Here is a 13,394-nt window from a genome sequence, read left to right as displayed (position 1 = left end):
AAAATAGGTACAATAGGTATATATTAAAAATAAGAATTTACTTACCGATAATTCTATTTCTCGTAGTCCGTAGTGGATGCTGGGAACTCCGTAAGGACCATGGGGAATAGCGGCTCCGCAGGAGACTGGGCACAAAAGTAAAGCTTTAGGACTACCTGGTGTGCACTGGCTCCTCCCCCTATGACCCTCCTCCAAGCCTCAGTTAGGATACTGTGCCCGGACGAGCGTACACAATAAGGAAGGATCTTGAATCCCGGGTAAGACTCATACCAGCCACACCAATCACACCGTACAACCTGTGATCTGAACCCAGTTAACAGCATGATAACAGAGGAGCCTCTGAAAAGATGGCTCACAACAACAATAACCCGATTTTTGTAACAATAACTATGTACAAGTATTGCAGACAATCCGCACTTGGGATGGGCGCCCAGCATCCACTACGGACTACGAGAAATAGAATTATCGGTAAGTAAATTCTTATTTTCTCTGACGTCCTAGTGGATGCTGGGAACTCCGTAAGGACCATGGGGATTAAACCAAAGCTCCCAAACGGGCGGGAGAGTGCGGATGACTCTGCAGCACCGAATGAGAGAACTCCAGGTCCTCCTCAGCCAGGGTATCAAATTTGTAGAATTTAGCAAACGTGTTTGCCCCTGACCAAGTAGCAGCTCGGCAAAGTTGTAAAGCCGAGACCCCTCGGGCAGCCGCCCAAGATGAGCCCACCTTCCTTGTGGAATGGGCTTTTACAGATTTTGGCTGTGGCAGGCCTGCCACAGAATGTGCAAGCTGAATTGTATTACAAATCCAACGAGCAATAGTCTGCTTAGAAGCAGGAGCACCCAGCTTGTTGGGTGCATACAGGATAAACAGCGAGTCAGATTTTCTGACTCCAGCCGTCCTGGAAACATATATTTTCAGGGCCCTGACTACGTCCAGCAACTTGGAGTCCTCCAAGTCCCCAGTAGCCGCAGGTACCACAATAGGCTGGTTCAGGTGAAACGCTGAAACCACCTTAGGGAGAAATTGAGGACGAGTCCTCAATTCTGCCCTATCCGTATGAAATATTAGGTAAGGGCTTTTATAGGACAAAGCCGCTAATTCTGACACGCGCCTGGCTGAAGCCAGGGCCAACAGCATTACCACTTTCCATGTGAGATATTTTAAGTCCACAGTGATAAGGGGTTCGAACCAATGTGACTTTAGGAACCCCAAAACCACATTGAGATCCCAAGGTGCCACCGGAGGCACAAAAGGAGGCTGTATATGCAGTACCCCTTTGACAAACGTCTGAACTTCAGGAACTGAAGCCAGCTCTTTTTGGAAGAAAATCGACAAGGCCGAAATTTGAACCTTAATGGACCCTAATTTTAGGCCCATAGACAGTCCTGTTTGCAGGAAATGCAGGAAACGACCCAGTTGAAATTCCTCTGTAGGGGCCTTACTGGCCTCGCACCACGCAACATATTTACGCCAAATACGATGATAATGTTGTGCGGTTACTTCCTTCCTGGCCTTGATCAGGGTAGGGATAACTTCATCCGGAATGCCTTTTTCCTTCAGGATCCGGCGTTTAACCGCCATGCCGTCAAACGCAGCCGCGGTAAGTCTTGGAACAGACAGGGTCCCTGCTGGAGCAGGTCCCTTCTTAGAGGTAGAGGCCACGGGTCCTCTGTGAGCATCTCTTGAAGTTCCGGGTACCAAGTCCTTCTTGGCCAATCCGGAGCCACGAGTATAGTCCTTACTCCTCTCCTTCTTATGATTCTCAGTACCTTGGGTATGAGAGGCAGAGGAGGGAACACATACACTGACTGGTACACCCACGGTGTTACCAGAGCGTCCACCGCTATTGCCTGAGGGTCTCTTGACCTGGCGCAATACCTGTCTAGTTTTTTGTTGAGACGGGACGCCATCATGTCCACCTTTGGTTTTTCCCAACGGTTTACAATCATGTGGAAGACTTCTTGATGAAGTCCCCACTCTCCCGGGTGGAGGTCGTGTCTGCTGAGGAAGTCTGCTTCCCAGTTGTCCACTCCCGGAATGAACACTGCTGACAGTGCTATCACATGATTTTCCGCCCAGCGAAGAATCCTTGCAGCTTCTGCCATTGCCCTCCTGCTTCTCGTGCCGCCCTGTCTGTTTATGTGGGCGACTGCCGTGATGTTGTCCGACTGGATCAACACCGGCTGCCCCTGAAGCAGAGGTCTTGCTTGGCTTAGAGCATTGTAAATGGCCCTTAGTTCCAGGATACTTATGTAAAGTGACGTTTCCAGGTTTGACCACAAGCCCTGGAAGTTTCTTCCCTGTGTGACTGCTCCCCAGCCTCTCAGGCTGGCATCCGTGGTCACCAGGATCCAGTCCTGAATGCCGAATCTGCGGCCCTCTAGAAGATGAGCACTCTGCAACCACCACAGGAGAGACACTCTTGTCCTTGGGGACAGGGTTATCCGCTGATGCATGTGAAGATGCGATCCGGACCATTTGTCCAGCAGATCCCACTGAAATGTTCTTGCGTGGAATCTGCCGAATGGAATCGCTTCGTAGGAAGCCACCATTTTTCCCAGGACCCTTGTGCATTGATGCACTGAGACCCGGTCTGGTTTCAGGAGGTTTCTGACTAACTCGGATAACTCCCTGGCTTTTTCTTCCGGAAGAAACACCTTTTTCTGGACTGTGTCCAGAATCATTCCTAGGAACAGCAGACGTGTCGTCGGAACCAGCTGTGATTTTGGGATATTTAGAATCCACCCGTGCTGTCGTAACACTACTTGAGATAGTGCTACTCCGACTACTAACCGTTCCTTGGATCTTGCCCTTATCAGGAGATCGTCCAAGTAAGGGATAATTAAGACGCCTTCTCTTCGAAGAAGTATCATCATTTCGGCCATTACCTTGGTAAAGACCCGGGGTGCCGTGGACAATCCAAACGGCAGCGTCTGAAACTGATAGTGACAGTTCTGTACCACAAACCTGAGGTACCCTTGGTGAGAAGGGTAAATTGGGACATGGAGGTAAGCATCCTTGATGTCCAGAGACACCATATAGTCCCCTTCTTCCAGGTTCGCGATCACTGCTCTGAGTGACTCCATCTTGAACTTGAACCTTTGTATGTAAGTGTTCAAAGATTTCAGATTTAAAATAGGTCTCACCGAGCCGTCCGGCTTCGGTACCACAAACAGCGTTGAATAATACCCCTTGCCCTGTTGAAGGAGGGGTACCTTGATTATCACCTGCTGAGAATACAGCTTGTGAATGGCCTCCAATACCGCCTCCCTGTCGGAGGGAGACGTCGGTAAAGCAGACTTTAGGAACCGGCGAGGGGGAGGTGTCTCGAATTCCAATTTATACCCCTGAGATACCACCTGAAGGACCCAGGGGTCTACCTGCGAGTGAGCCCACTGCGCGCTGAAATTCTTGAGACGTGCCCCCACCGTGCCTAAGTCCGCTTGTAAAGCCCCAGCGTCATGCTGAGGACTTGGCAGAAGCGGGAGAGGGCTTCTGTTCTTGGGGATTGGCTGTCTGTTGCAGCCTTTTTCCCCTTCCTCTGCCACGGGGCAGAAATGAGGAGCCTTTCGCTCGCTTGCCCTTATGGGGACGAAAGGACTGCGCCTGATAATACGGCGTCTTCTTATGTTGAGAGGCGACCTGGGGTAAAAATGTGGATTTCCCAGCTGTTGCCGTGGCCACCAGATCTGACAGACCTACCCCAAATAACTCCTCCCCTTTATAAGGCAATACTTCCATATGCCGTTTGGAATCCGCATCACCTGACCACTGTCGCGTCCATAACCCTCTTCTGGCAGAAATGGACAGTGCGCTTACTCTTGATGCCAGTCTGCAAATATCCCGCTGTGCATCACGCATATATAGAAATGCATCTTTTAAATGCTCTATAGTCAGTAATATACTGTCCCTGTCTAGGGTATCAATATTTTCAGTCAGGGAATCCGACCAAGCCAAACCAGCACTGCACATCCAGGCTGAGGCGATTGCTGGTCGCAGTATAACACCAGTATGTGTGTAAATACATTTTAGGATACCTTCCTGCTTTCTATCAGCAGGATCCTTAAGGGCGGCCGTCTCAGGAGAGGGTAGAGCCACCTGTTTTGATAAGCGTGTGAGCGCTTTATCCACCCTAGGGGGTGTTTCCCAACGCGCCCTAATCTCTGGCGGGAAAGGATATAATGCCAATAATTTTTTAGGAATTATCAGTTTTTTATCGGGGGAAACCCACGCTTCATCACACACCTCATTTAATTCCTCAGATTCAGGAAAAACTACAGGTAGTTTTTTCTCACCGAACATAATACCCTTTTTAGTGGTATTAGTATTATCAGAAATATGTAAAACATTTTTCATTGCCTCAATCATGTAACGTGTGGCCCTACTGGAAGTCACATTTGTCTCTTCACCGTCGACACTGGAGTCAGTATCCGTGTCGACGTCTGTATCTACCATCTGAGATAACGGGCGTTTTAGAGCCCCTGATGGCTTTTGAGACGCCTGGACAGGCACAAGCTGAGTAGCCGGCTGTCTTATGTCGTCAACTGTCTTTTGCAAAGAGCTGACACTGTCACGTAATTCCTTCCATAAGATCATCCACGCAGGTGTCGACTCCCTAGGGGGTGACATCTCTATTATAGGCAATTGCCCCGCCTCCACATCATTTTCCTCCTCATACATGTCGACACAACGTACCGACACACAGCACACACACAGGGAATGCTCTGACAGAGGACAGGACCCCACTAGCCCTTTGGGGAGACAGAGGGAGAGTATGCCAGCACACACCAGAGCGCTATTTAAGGTTATCCCTGTATATATATATAAGTGTTTTTCCCCCTTATAGCTGTTATTTGTAATTATTACGCCAATTAGTGCCCCCCTCTCTTTTTTACCCTGTTTCTGTAGTGCAGGACTGCAGGGGAGAGTCAGGGAGACGTCCTTCCAGCGGAGCTGTGAGGGAAAATGGCGCCTGTGTGCTGAGGAGATAGGCTCCGCCCCCTTCTCGGCGGCCTTTTCTCCCGCTTTTATGTGGAATCTGGCAGGGGTTAAAATTCATCCATATAGCCCTGGGGGCTATATGTGATGTATTTTCGCCAGCCAAGGTGTTTCTATTGCTGCTCAGGGCGCCCCCCCCTAGCGCCCTGCACCCTCAGTGACCGGAGTGTGAAGTGTGCTGAGGAGCAATGGCGCACAGCTGCAGTGCTGTGCGCTACCTTGTTGAAGACAGGATGTCTTCTGACGCCGATTTTCCGGACCTCTTCTTGCTTCTGGCTCTGTAAGGGGGCCGGCGGCGCGGCTCTGGGACAGGACTCCGAGGCTGGGCCTGTGTTCGGTCCCTCTGGAGCTAATGGTGTCCAGTAGCCTAAGAAGCCCAATCCACTCTGCACGCAGGTGAGTTCGCTTCTTCTCCCCTTAGTCCCTCGATGCAGTGAGCCTGTTGCCAGCAGGTCTCACTGAAAATAAAAAACCTAAAACTAAACTTTCACTAAGAGCTCAGGAGAGCCCCTAGTGTGCACCCTTCTCGGTCGGGCACAAAAATCTAACTGAGGCTTGGAGGAGGGTCATAGGGGGAGGAGCCAGTGCACACCAGGTAGTCCTAAAGCTTTACTTTTGTGCCCAGTCTCCTGCGGAGCCGCTATTCCCCATGGTCCTTACGGAGTTCCCAGCATTCACTAGGACGTCAGAGAAAACTAAATACATAAAATGCATATCAGAAACAAATGGTATAGTTTCTATGTTTCGAAAAACATTTCTAAAGGGTTACCCAATTCGCCAGGTAGAAAGTGTGGAATTGTGGAGTTTTTTTGCAGTGACCGTTCCAAGATGTTTTCCCCTGTAGTGTTACAGTCCAGCATAGACAACAGTCTCAGAAATAAGCAATATCCAATGGGTGGACTAATTACCGTTAGAGGGTAGTGTGCTCCAGATTCTTTGGTGGAGAGCTCCTCATGCGTTACGGTTGGTACAGTCCTTTATGCAATTATTGCTGTATGCAGTCTGAGAATTTGGTAAGGCCGTCTGGACAAAGTTCGGGGAATGGTTCGGTCCTCCTTCAGAACAATTCCTGGCGGGGGTCCCTGGTACACCTGACGCGTTTCGCTGCAGTTAACTAGCAGCTTTATCAAAGGTATAAAAGCCTGGTGCTGACTGTGCAACCTTAATAGACTACACAGTGTAAAAATAGGATTTTGGTACTTACCAGGTAAATCCTTTTCTTTGAATCCATAGGAGGCACTGGAGTACTCTTGGGATATGGACGGCTTTAGCAGAGCAAGGCACTGAATATTTAAATTTAGTAACTCTCCTCCCCTCCATATTCCCAGAGTACCTCAGTGTTTTTTTACTGAGCCGAACAGGAGCGATAGAGAGGATGACAATGGAGAATTACATATAACATAACGGACAACAATAAAGTTGACACATAACGTAACTGACAACTAAACAGTTGACACCATAACCGATAGAACTTGAAAATTTGAACAAATCGGTGAGAATGTGTTTCCAGAAGATCCACTGAACTTACCACAAATCAGGTAAAACTGCTCTGGGTGGGCGTCCAGTGCCCCCTATGGATTCAAAGAAAAGGATTTACCTGGTAAGTATCAAAATCCTATTTTCTTTTTCATCCACTAGGGGTCACTGGAGTACTCTTGGGACGTACCAAAGCTTCCCCCGTGGGCGGGAGAGCTGTTTGGCACCTGTAACACTAGGCGGCTAAAGCTAGATGCTGATGCCGCAAACGTATCAAACTTGTAAAAGCGCACAAACGTGTGCACTGATGACCATGTAGCCGCACGGCAAAGCTTAGTCGTAGAAGCCCCACGACCAGCTGCCCATGAAGTTCCCGCAGAACGTGTGGAATGAGCGGTTACTGATGTAGGCGGCTGTAACCTAGCATGAAGGTAAGCCTGACATATGGTCAGTTTAATCCATCTGGATAAGGTCTGCTTAGAAGCTGGCCAACCCATTTTGGCAGCATCATAGAGAACAAACAACGTATCAGTCTTACGAACTGTAGACGTTCGGGATACATAAACGCGTAGTGCACGTATCGCATCCAAAGTTCCAGAATCTCCTGTTAACACAGGAACTACTATTGGTTGATTGATGTGAAAAGATGACACTACCTTTGGTAAGAAAGGGGGATTCGAACGAAGTTCCGCTCTGTCATCATGAAACACCAAATACGGTGGCTTGCATGACAAGGCACCCAAATCTGAAACACGCCTTGCCGAAGCCAAGGCTAGGAGAAAAATTGTTTTCCAAGTGAGAAACTTAATATCCACTTGTTGTAAAGGTTCAAAATATGAAGACTGTAAGAAATCTAAAACCAGATTCAAGTCCCATGGCGCTGTAGGTGGAATGAATGGAGGCTGTACTCTGAGGACACCCTGCAGAAAGGTGTGCACAGATGGCAATAGAGCCAAACGTCTTTGAAAGTAAATTGACAAAGCAGAGACTGCACCTTTAGTGTAGATAAACGCAGTCCTCCATCCAACCCAGTCTGTAGAAATAACAAAAGACGGGTTAACTTGAAAGATGATGTCGGAAACTTCCGAGCTTCACACCAACCTATCTAGGCATGCCAAATTCTGTAAGAATGAGCTGCCGTAACTGGCTTCCTAGCACGTAACATGGTTGGTATAACCGATTCTGGAATGCCCTCTCTTCTTAAGAGGGCGGTCTCAACAGCCACCCCGTCAAACGCAGCCGTGCTAAATCGGGGTAAAGGAATGGACCCTGTTGTAACAGGTCCGGACGTAGCGGGAGCGGCCAAGGATAGTCTGCGAGTAGCCCGCGAAGATCCGAGAACCAAGCTCTCCGAGGCCAATGAGGCGCCACTAGTATGACTGTGGCGGACTCTCGTTTGATCCGTTTTAGCAACAGAGGGAGCAGCCGAAACGGTGGAAACAGTTACACGAGGCTGTACGGCCACGTGATTGTGAGAGCATCCACCGCCACTGCCTGTGGATCTCGCGTTCTGGACACATACTGGGGCGTTTGGCGATTGTGGCGCGATGCCATCAGATCCACTTGTGGGTAACCCCACCTCTGGACCAACATGTGAAACACCTCTGGATTTAATGCCCATTCTCCTGGATGAAAATCCCGGCGGCTGAGATAATCTGCCTCCCAATTATCCACTCCCGGAATGAACACTGCCGACAATATCACTTGGTGATGCTCGGCCCAATTGAGGATTCGAGCTACTTCCCGCATGGCCATGCGGCTTCTCGTTCCTCCTTGTTTGTTGATGTATGCGACCGCCGTCGCGTTGTCTGACTGCACCTGGACAGTCTGAGACCGAAGCATGTGCACTGCTTGTCGTAACGCATTGTAAATTGCCCGGAGTTCCAGGACATTTATAGACAGCAATCTTTCGTGATCCGCCCAAAGACCCTGGAGCTGACAATTTTGAACCACAGCTCCCCAACCTCTGAGACTCACGTCCGTCGTTAGAATTATCCAATTCCAGACGCCGAACCGTTTCCCTGCGGTTAGATTGTGTACTTTGAGCCACCAGAGTAGAGATACTCTGGCCCGTGGAAACAACCTCACCCTCTGGTGAATCTGCAGATGCGAGCCCGACCACTGTGCGAGCACATCCAGTTGAAAAGGACGTTAGGGTGAAATCTTCCGAACTGAAGTGCTTCGAAAGCCGCCACCATTGTGCCTAACAGGCGAATGCACAAATGTACCAAGACTGTGCGTGGCTTGAGCACTAATTGTACCAGATGACGAATACTCTGTACTTTCTGTTCTGGTAGGTAAATTCTTTGCTCTACCGTATCTAGAATCATTCCTAGGAATTGAAGTCGTTGAGACGGAATAAGATGTGATTTCTTGAAGTTGACAATCCAGCCGTGCTGAACTAGTACATTGTACGTCAGCAACGCATGTTGGAGGAGCATCTGTTGAGACGGAGCTTTGATGAGCAGATCATGCAAGTACGGAACTATTATCACTCCCAGGGATCTGAGATGAGCTATCATCACAGACATCACTTTTTGGTGAATACCCGAGGCGCTGACGAGAGGCCAAACGGTAGAGCCTGAAACTGGTAATGGTTTTGCCGTATCGCAAAAGGCAAGAACCTCTGATGAAGTGGCCAAATCGGAATGTGTAAGTACGCATCCTTGAGATCCAGCGCAATCATGAATTCCTGTGGCTCTAAACCTGCAATTACTGACCGCAGAGATTCCATCTTGAATCTGTAGTAAGTGACGTACTGATTGAGGCCCTTTAAGTTCAATATTGGCCTGACCGAGCCATCCGGCTTTAGTACCACAAACACACTGGAATAATAACCCTGACCTTGTTGGTGTACAGGGACCGGAATCAAAACTGCTGAATCCAGCAGAGACTGAATGGCAATTTGCAGAACCGCCCTCTTGTCGTCCGACACAGGCAGTCCTGTCTTGAAAAACCGCAGTGGCGGGAGACAGTCTAACTCTATCTTGTAACCTTTTAACACTAAATTGCGGATCCACCCATCTGTGGATGTCTGGAACCATGCCAAATGGAACGTCTGAAGGCGTGCCCCCACAACTGGAGATCCGAGATGGGCTGGGAGCCCGTCATGCCACTGGCTTGTCAGTGACCTTAGCGTCCCGACGACTGGTGTTGGTTTGTTGAAAACCATGTCCTCGACCTCGTCTACCTGGCGTGGCTGTTCCTCTACCACGGCCTCGAAAGGGCTGAGGTCTAAAGGATTTGAATGCCGGCCCAGAGTATTTCCGTCTAGGTACCGTTGGAGGCAATGGTAGGAAAACAGACTTCCCTCCCGTGGCCTCAGAAATCCATTTGTCCAATTCAGGACCAAACAACTTCTCGCCACCGTAAGGTAACGCCTCTATACCTCTCTTAACCTCTGCCTCCGCTTGCCAAGACTGCAGCCACAGTGCTCGTCGTGCCGTAACTAGCGACGATGAAAGGCGAGAAGTGAGCTGACAGACTTCAGTAGAAGCTGTACATAGATACTCAGCAGCTTCGCAGATTTGATCAGCGAGAAGTATAAGGTGATCGTCATGTAGGCCAGACTTGAGTTCTGTTATCCATACAATTAGCGCCTTAGTTACCCAAATGCCAACCAACCCAGGTCTAAGCAACACTCCTGCTGCTATATACATGGGCCTATATTTACTAATAATCCGAGTTTGACCGATTTGTGGGGTTTTTTCTAAGTCGCAACACGGGACTTCATTAAGCACAAATCTCGGCAGTGTTTGGGCTATTCGTAATGGTTTTCAAGGCTAAGTTCAGAAATACGAATGAATAGACCATCGGTCAAAAGCGGCTGTTATTTCATACAACATGGGTATTCACTATTAATTCGTATTTGGGTGTTAGTCTCTGAGTGCTCAAGTGCGGGTGTTTTTTTTTTTTTGCGATTCGTTAAAAAAAGCAGCAAAAAAATAGACCTGCTTTTTTCTGGCGAGTTTGGATAATCATGCACGGATCAGTGAGATCTGTGCATGGTTATCTATGGGAAAGGATCATTTAATGTAAAAACTGGAAAAAAAATTGCGTGGGGTCCCCCCTCCTAAGCACAACCAGCCTCGGGCTCTTTGAGCCGGTCCTGGTTGAAAAGATATGGGGGGAAAATTGACAGGGGTTCCCCCATATTTTAACAACCAGCACCGGGCTTTGCGCCTGGCCCTGGTGCCAAAAATACGGGGGACAAAAAGCGTAGGGGTCCCCCGTATTTTTAACACCAGCACCGGGCTCCACTAGTCAGAGAGATAATGCCACAGCCGGGGGACACTTTTATATAGGTCCCTGTGGCCCTGGCATTAAATCACTAACTAGTCACGCCTGGCCGGGGTACCCTGGAGGAGTGGGGACCCCTTAATTCAAGGGGTCCCCCCCTCCAGCCACCCAAGGGCCAGGGGTGAAGCCCGAGGCTGTCCCCCCCCATTCAAGGGCTGCGGATGGGGGGCTGATAGCCATGTGTAAAAATAAGAATATTGTTTTTTGTAGCAGTACTACAAGTCCCAGCAAGCCTCCCTCGCAAGCTGGTACTTGGAGAACCACAAGTACCAGCATGCGGTAGAAAAACGGGCCCGCTGGTACCTGTAGTACTACTGCAAAAAAATACCCAAATAAAAACAACACACACCTTGAAAGTAAAATTTTATTACATACATGCACACCTACATTCACACATACTTACCTATGTTCATACGTGGCTCGGTCCACTTCTCCAAGTAGAATCCATGGGGTACCTGAAAATAAAATTATACTCACACAATCCAGTGTAGATCGGTCCTCTTCTGAGCTTGTAATCCACGTACTTGGCAAAAAAACAAACCGAAAAACCCGATCCACGCACTGAACGGGGTCCCATGTTTACACATGGGACCCCTTTCCCCGACTGCCGAGACCCCCCGTGACTCCTGTCAAAGAGGGTCCCTTCAGCCAAACAGGGAGCGCCACGTCGTGGCACTCTCCTGATTGGCTGTGCGCTCCTGAGCTGTCACTCAGGCTGCGCACGGCAGAGATACAATGTAGCGCATAGGCGCTCCATTGTATCCAATGGTGGGAACTTTGCGGTCAGCGGTTGACCGCGAGTAACCTCAACCGCTGACCGCAAAGTTCCCACCATTGGATACAATGGAGCGCCTATGCGCTACATTGTATCTCTGCCGTGCGCAGCCTGACTGACAGCTCAGGAGTGCACAGCCAATCAGGAGAGTGCCACGATGTGGCGCTCCCTGATTGGCTGAAGGGACCCTCCTTGACAGGAGTCAAGGGGGATCTCGGCAGTCGGGGAAAGGGGTCCCATGTGTAAACATGGGGCCCCTTTCAGTGCGTGGTTCGGGTTTTTCGGTTTGTTTTTTTGCTAAGTATGTGGATTACAAGCTCAGAAGAGGACCGATCTACACTGGATTGTGTGAGTATAATTTTATTTTCAGGTACCCCATGGATTCTACTTGGAGAAGTGGACCGAGCCACGTATGAACATAGGTAAGTATGTGTGAATGTACGTGGCTGGAGGGGGGGGGACCCCTTGATTTAAGGGGTCCCCACTCCTCCAGGGTACCCCGGCCAGGGATGACTAGTTAGTGATTTAATGCCAGGGCAGCAGGGACCTGTATAAAAGTGTCCCCCGGCTGTGGCATTATCTCTCTGACTAGTGGAGCCCGGTGCTGGTGTTAAAAATACGGGGGACCCCTACGCTTTTTGTCCCCCGTATTTTTGGCACCAGGACCAGGCGCAGAGCCCGGTGCTGGTTGTTAAAATATGGGGGAACCCCTGTCAATTTTTCCCCCATATCTTTTCAACCAGGACCGGCTCAAAGAGCCCGAGGCTGGTTTTGCTTAGAAGGGGGGACCCCACGCAATTTTTTTCTTGATTTTTAACACTTTATTTTTTTTTTTTTTTTTAAAGGTGCACAATGAAGCCCTGCACGGATCTCACAGATCCGGCCGGGATTCCTTGTGTTTTGTCAGGCAGTGTTTTACTCATCACTCCCGTAAAACACTGCCCGACATTACGAATCACATCGACATCGGAAAAGACGAATGTTGCAAACTCGGCAGCTTAGTAAATGACCGTATCAGGATTCAAAAAGTTGCAGTAACATGCACCCGATACCATTCCAGTTCAAACACCCTTAAAAACGGCTAAAACACGAATATTAGTAAATATACCCCATGGACTTTAGCATATGAAACCTGATCCCAAATTCCCACTAACACCCCTGCGCCATCCGGTGGAGTAGTGTTGTAGGACAGGATCTTCCAAACTGAAAGAGAAACAGGATTGAACAGGAAGCATGGTCAAAATGGCCGCCATGCCATGCTTACACTAACAATCACAGTTCAGGTTAAAACCCATATGTAAAGTCTATAACCTGTAACCAACACGTTAAAAAAAAAAAAAAAAAAATCAACCCTGTTAACATAGGCTTAATAGCCTATGTAATTATACCACAACCCAGCAGCCTTTCCTATGGTAATACAAACACCTCTCCCCCCCTTTGCAGCTCCGCTGCTGTGAGGATACTCCCCCCCCGCCCTGTGCTCCGTGTTCCGTTATTACAGTGTACCGGAGATCTGGTGCAGGGAGCCGGGGAGCGCGCTGTATAGCGGCGGGACGCGGCGGCTGTGGACTTCCATCGGGGAGCGGTTGCCGGGAGCCGGAGCGGGCGGCGCTGTGAGCGGCGTGTGTATAGTGGCGGTGGGCGGCTCTGGCGGGAAACTGTGTTACACAAACCAGCGGCGGCGGGCGGCAGTTATCAGGGAGCACTGGTGCACACATAAACAATGTTCCCCACACAGCGGGGCGGTAGCGTGAGCTGACCGCCCCGTCCCCCAGCATATCTGAACTCCTGTGGTGAGGGGCTATGACGGGGCTTCTTCTGTAAGCTCCGTCCAGCCTTTCTG

Source organism: Pseudophryne corroboree, chromosome 1, assembly GCF_028390025.1.
Source record: "Pseudophryne corroboree isolate aPseCor3 chromosome 1, aPseCor3.hap2, whole genome shotgun sequence".
In the NCBI taxonomy this organism is placed as follows: Eukaryota; Metazoa; Chordata; class Amphibia; order Anura; family Myobatrachidae; genus Pseudophryne; species Pseudophryne corroboree.
The sequence above is the reverse complement of the archived record's forward strand: the minus strand, read 5'-3'. Positions refer to the sequence as shown.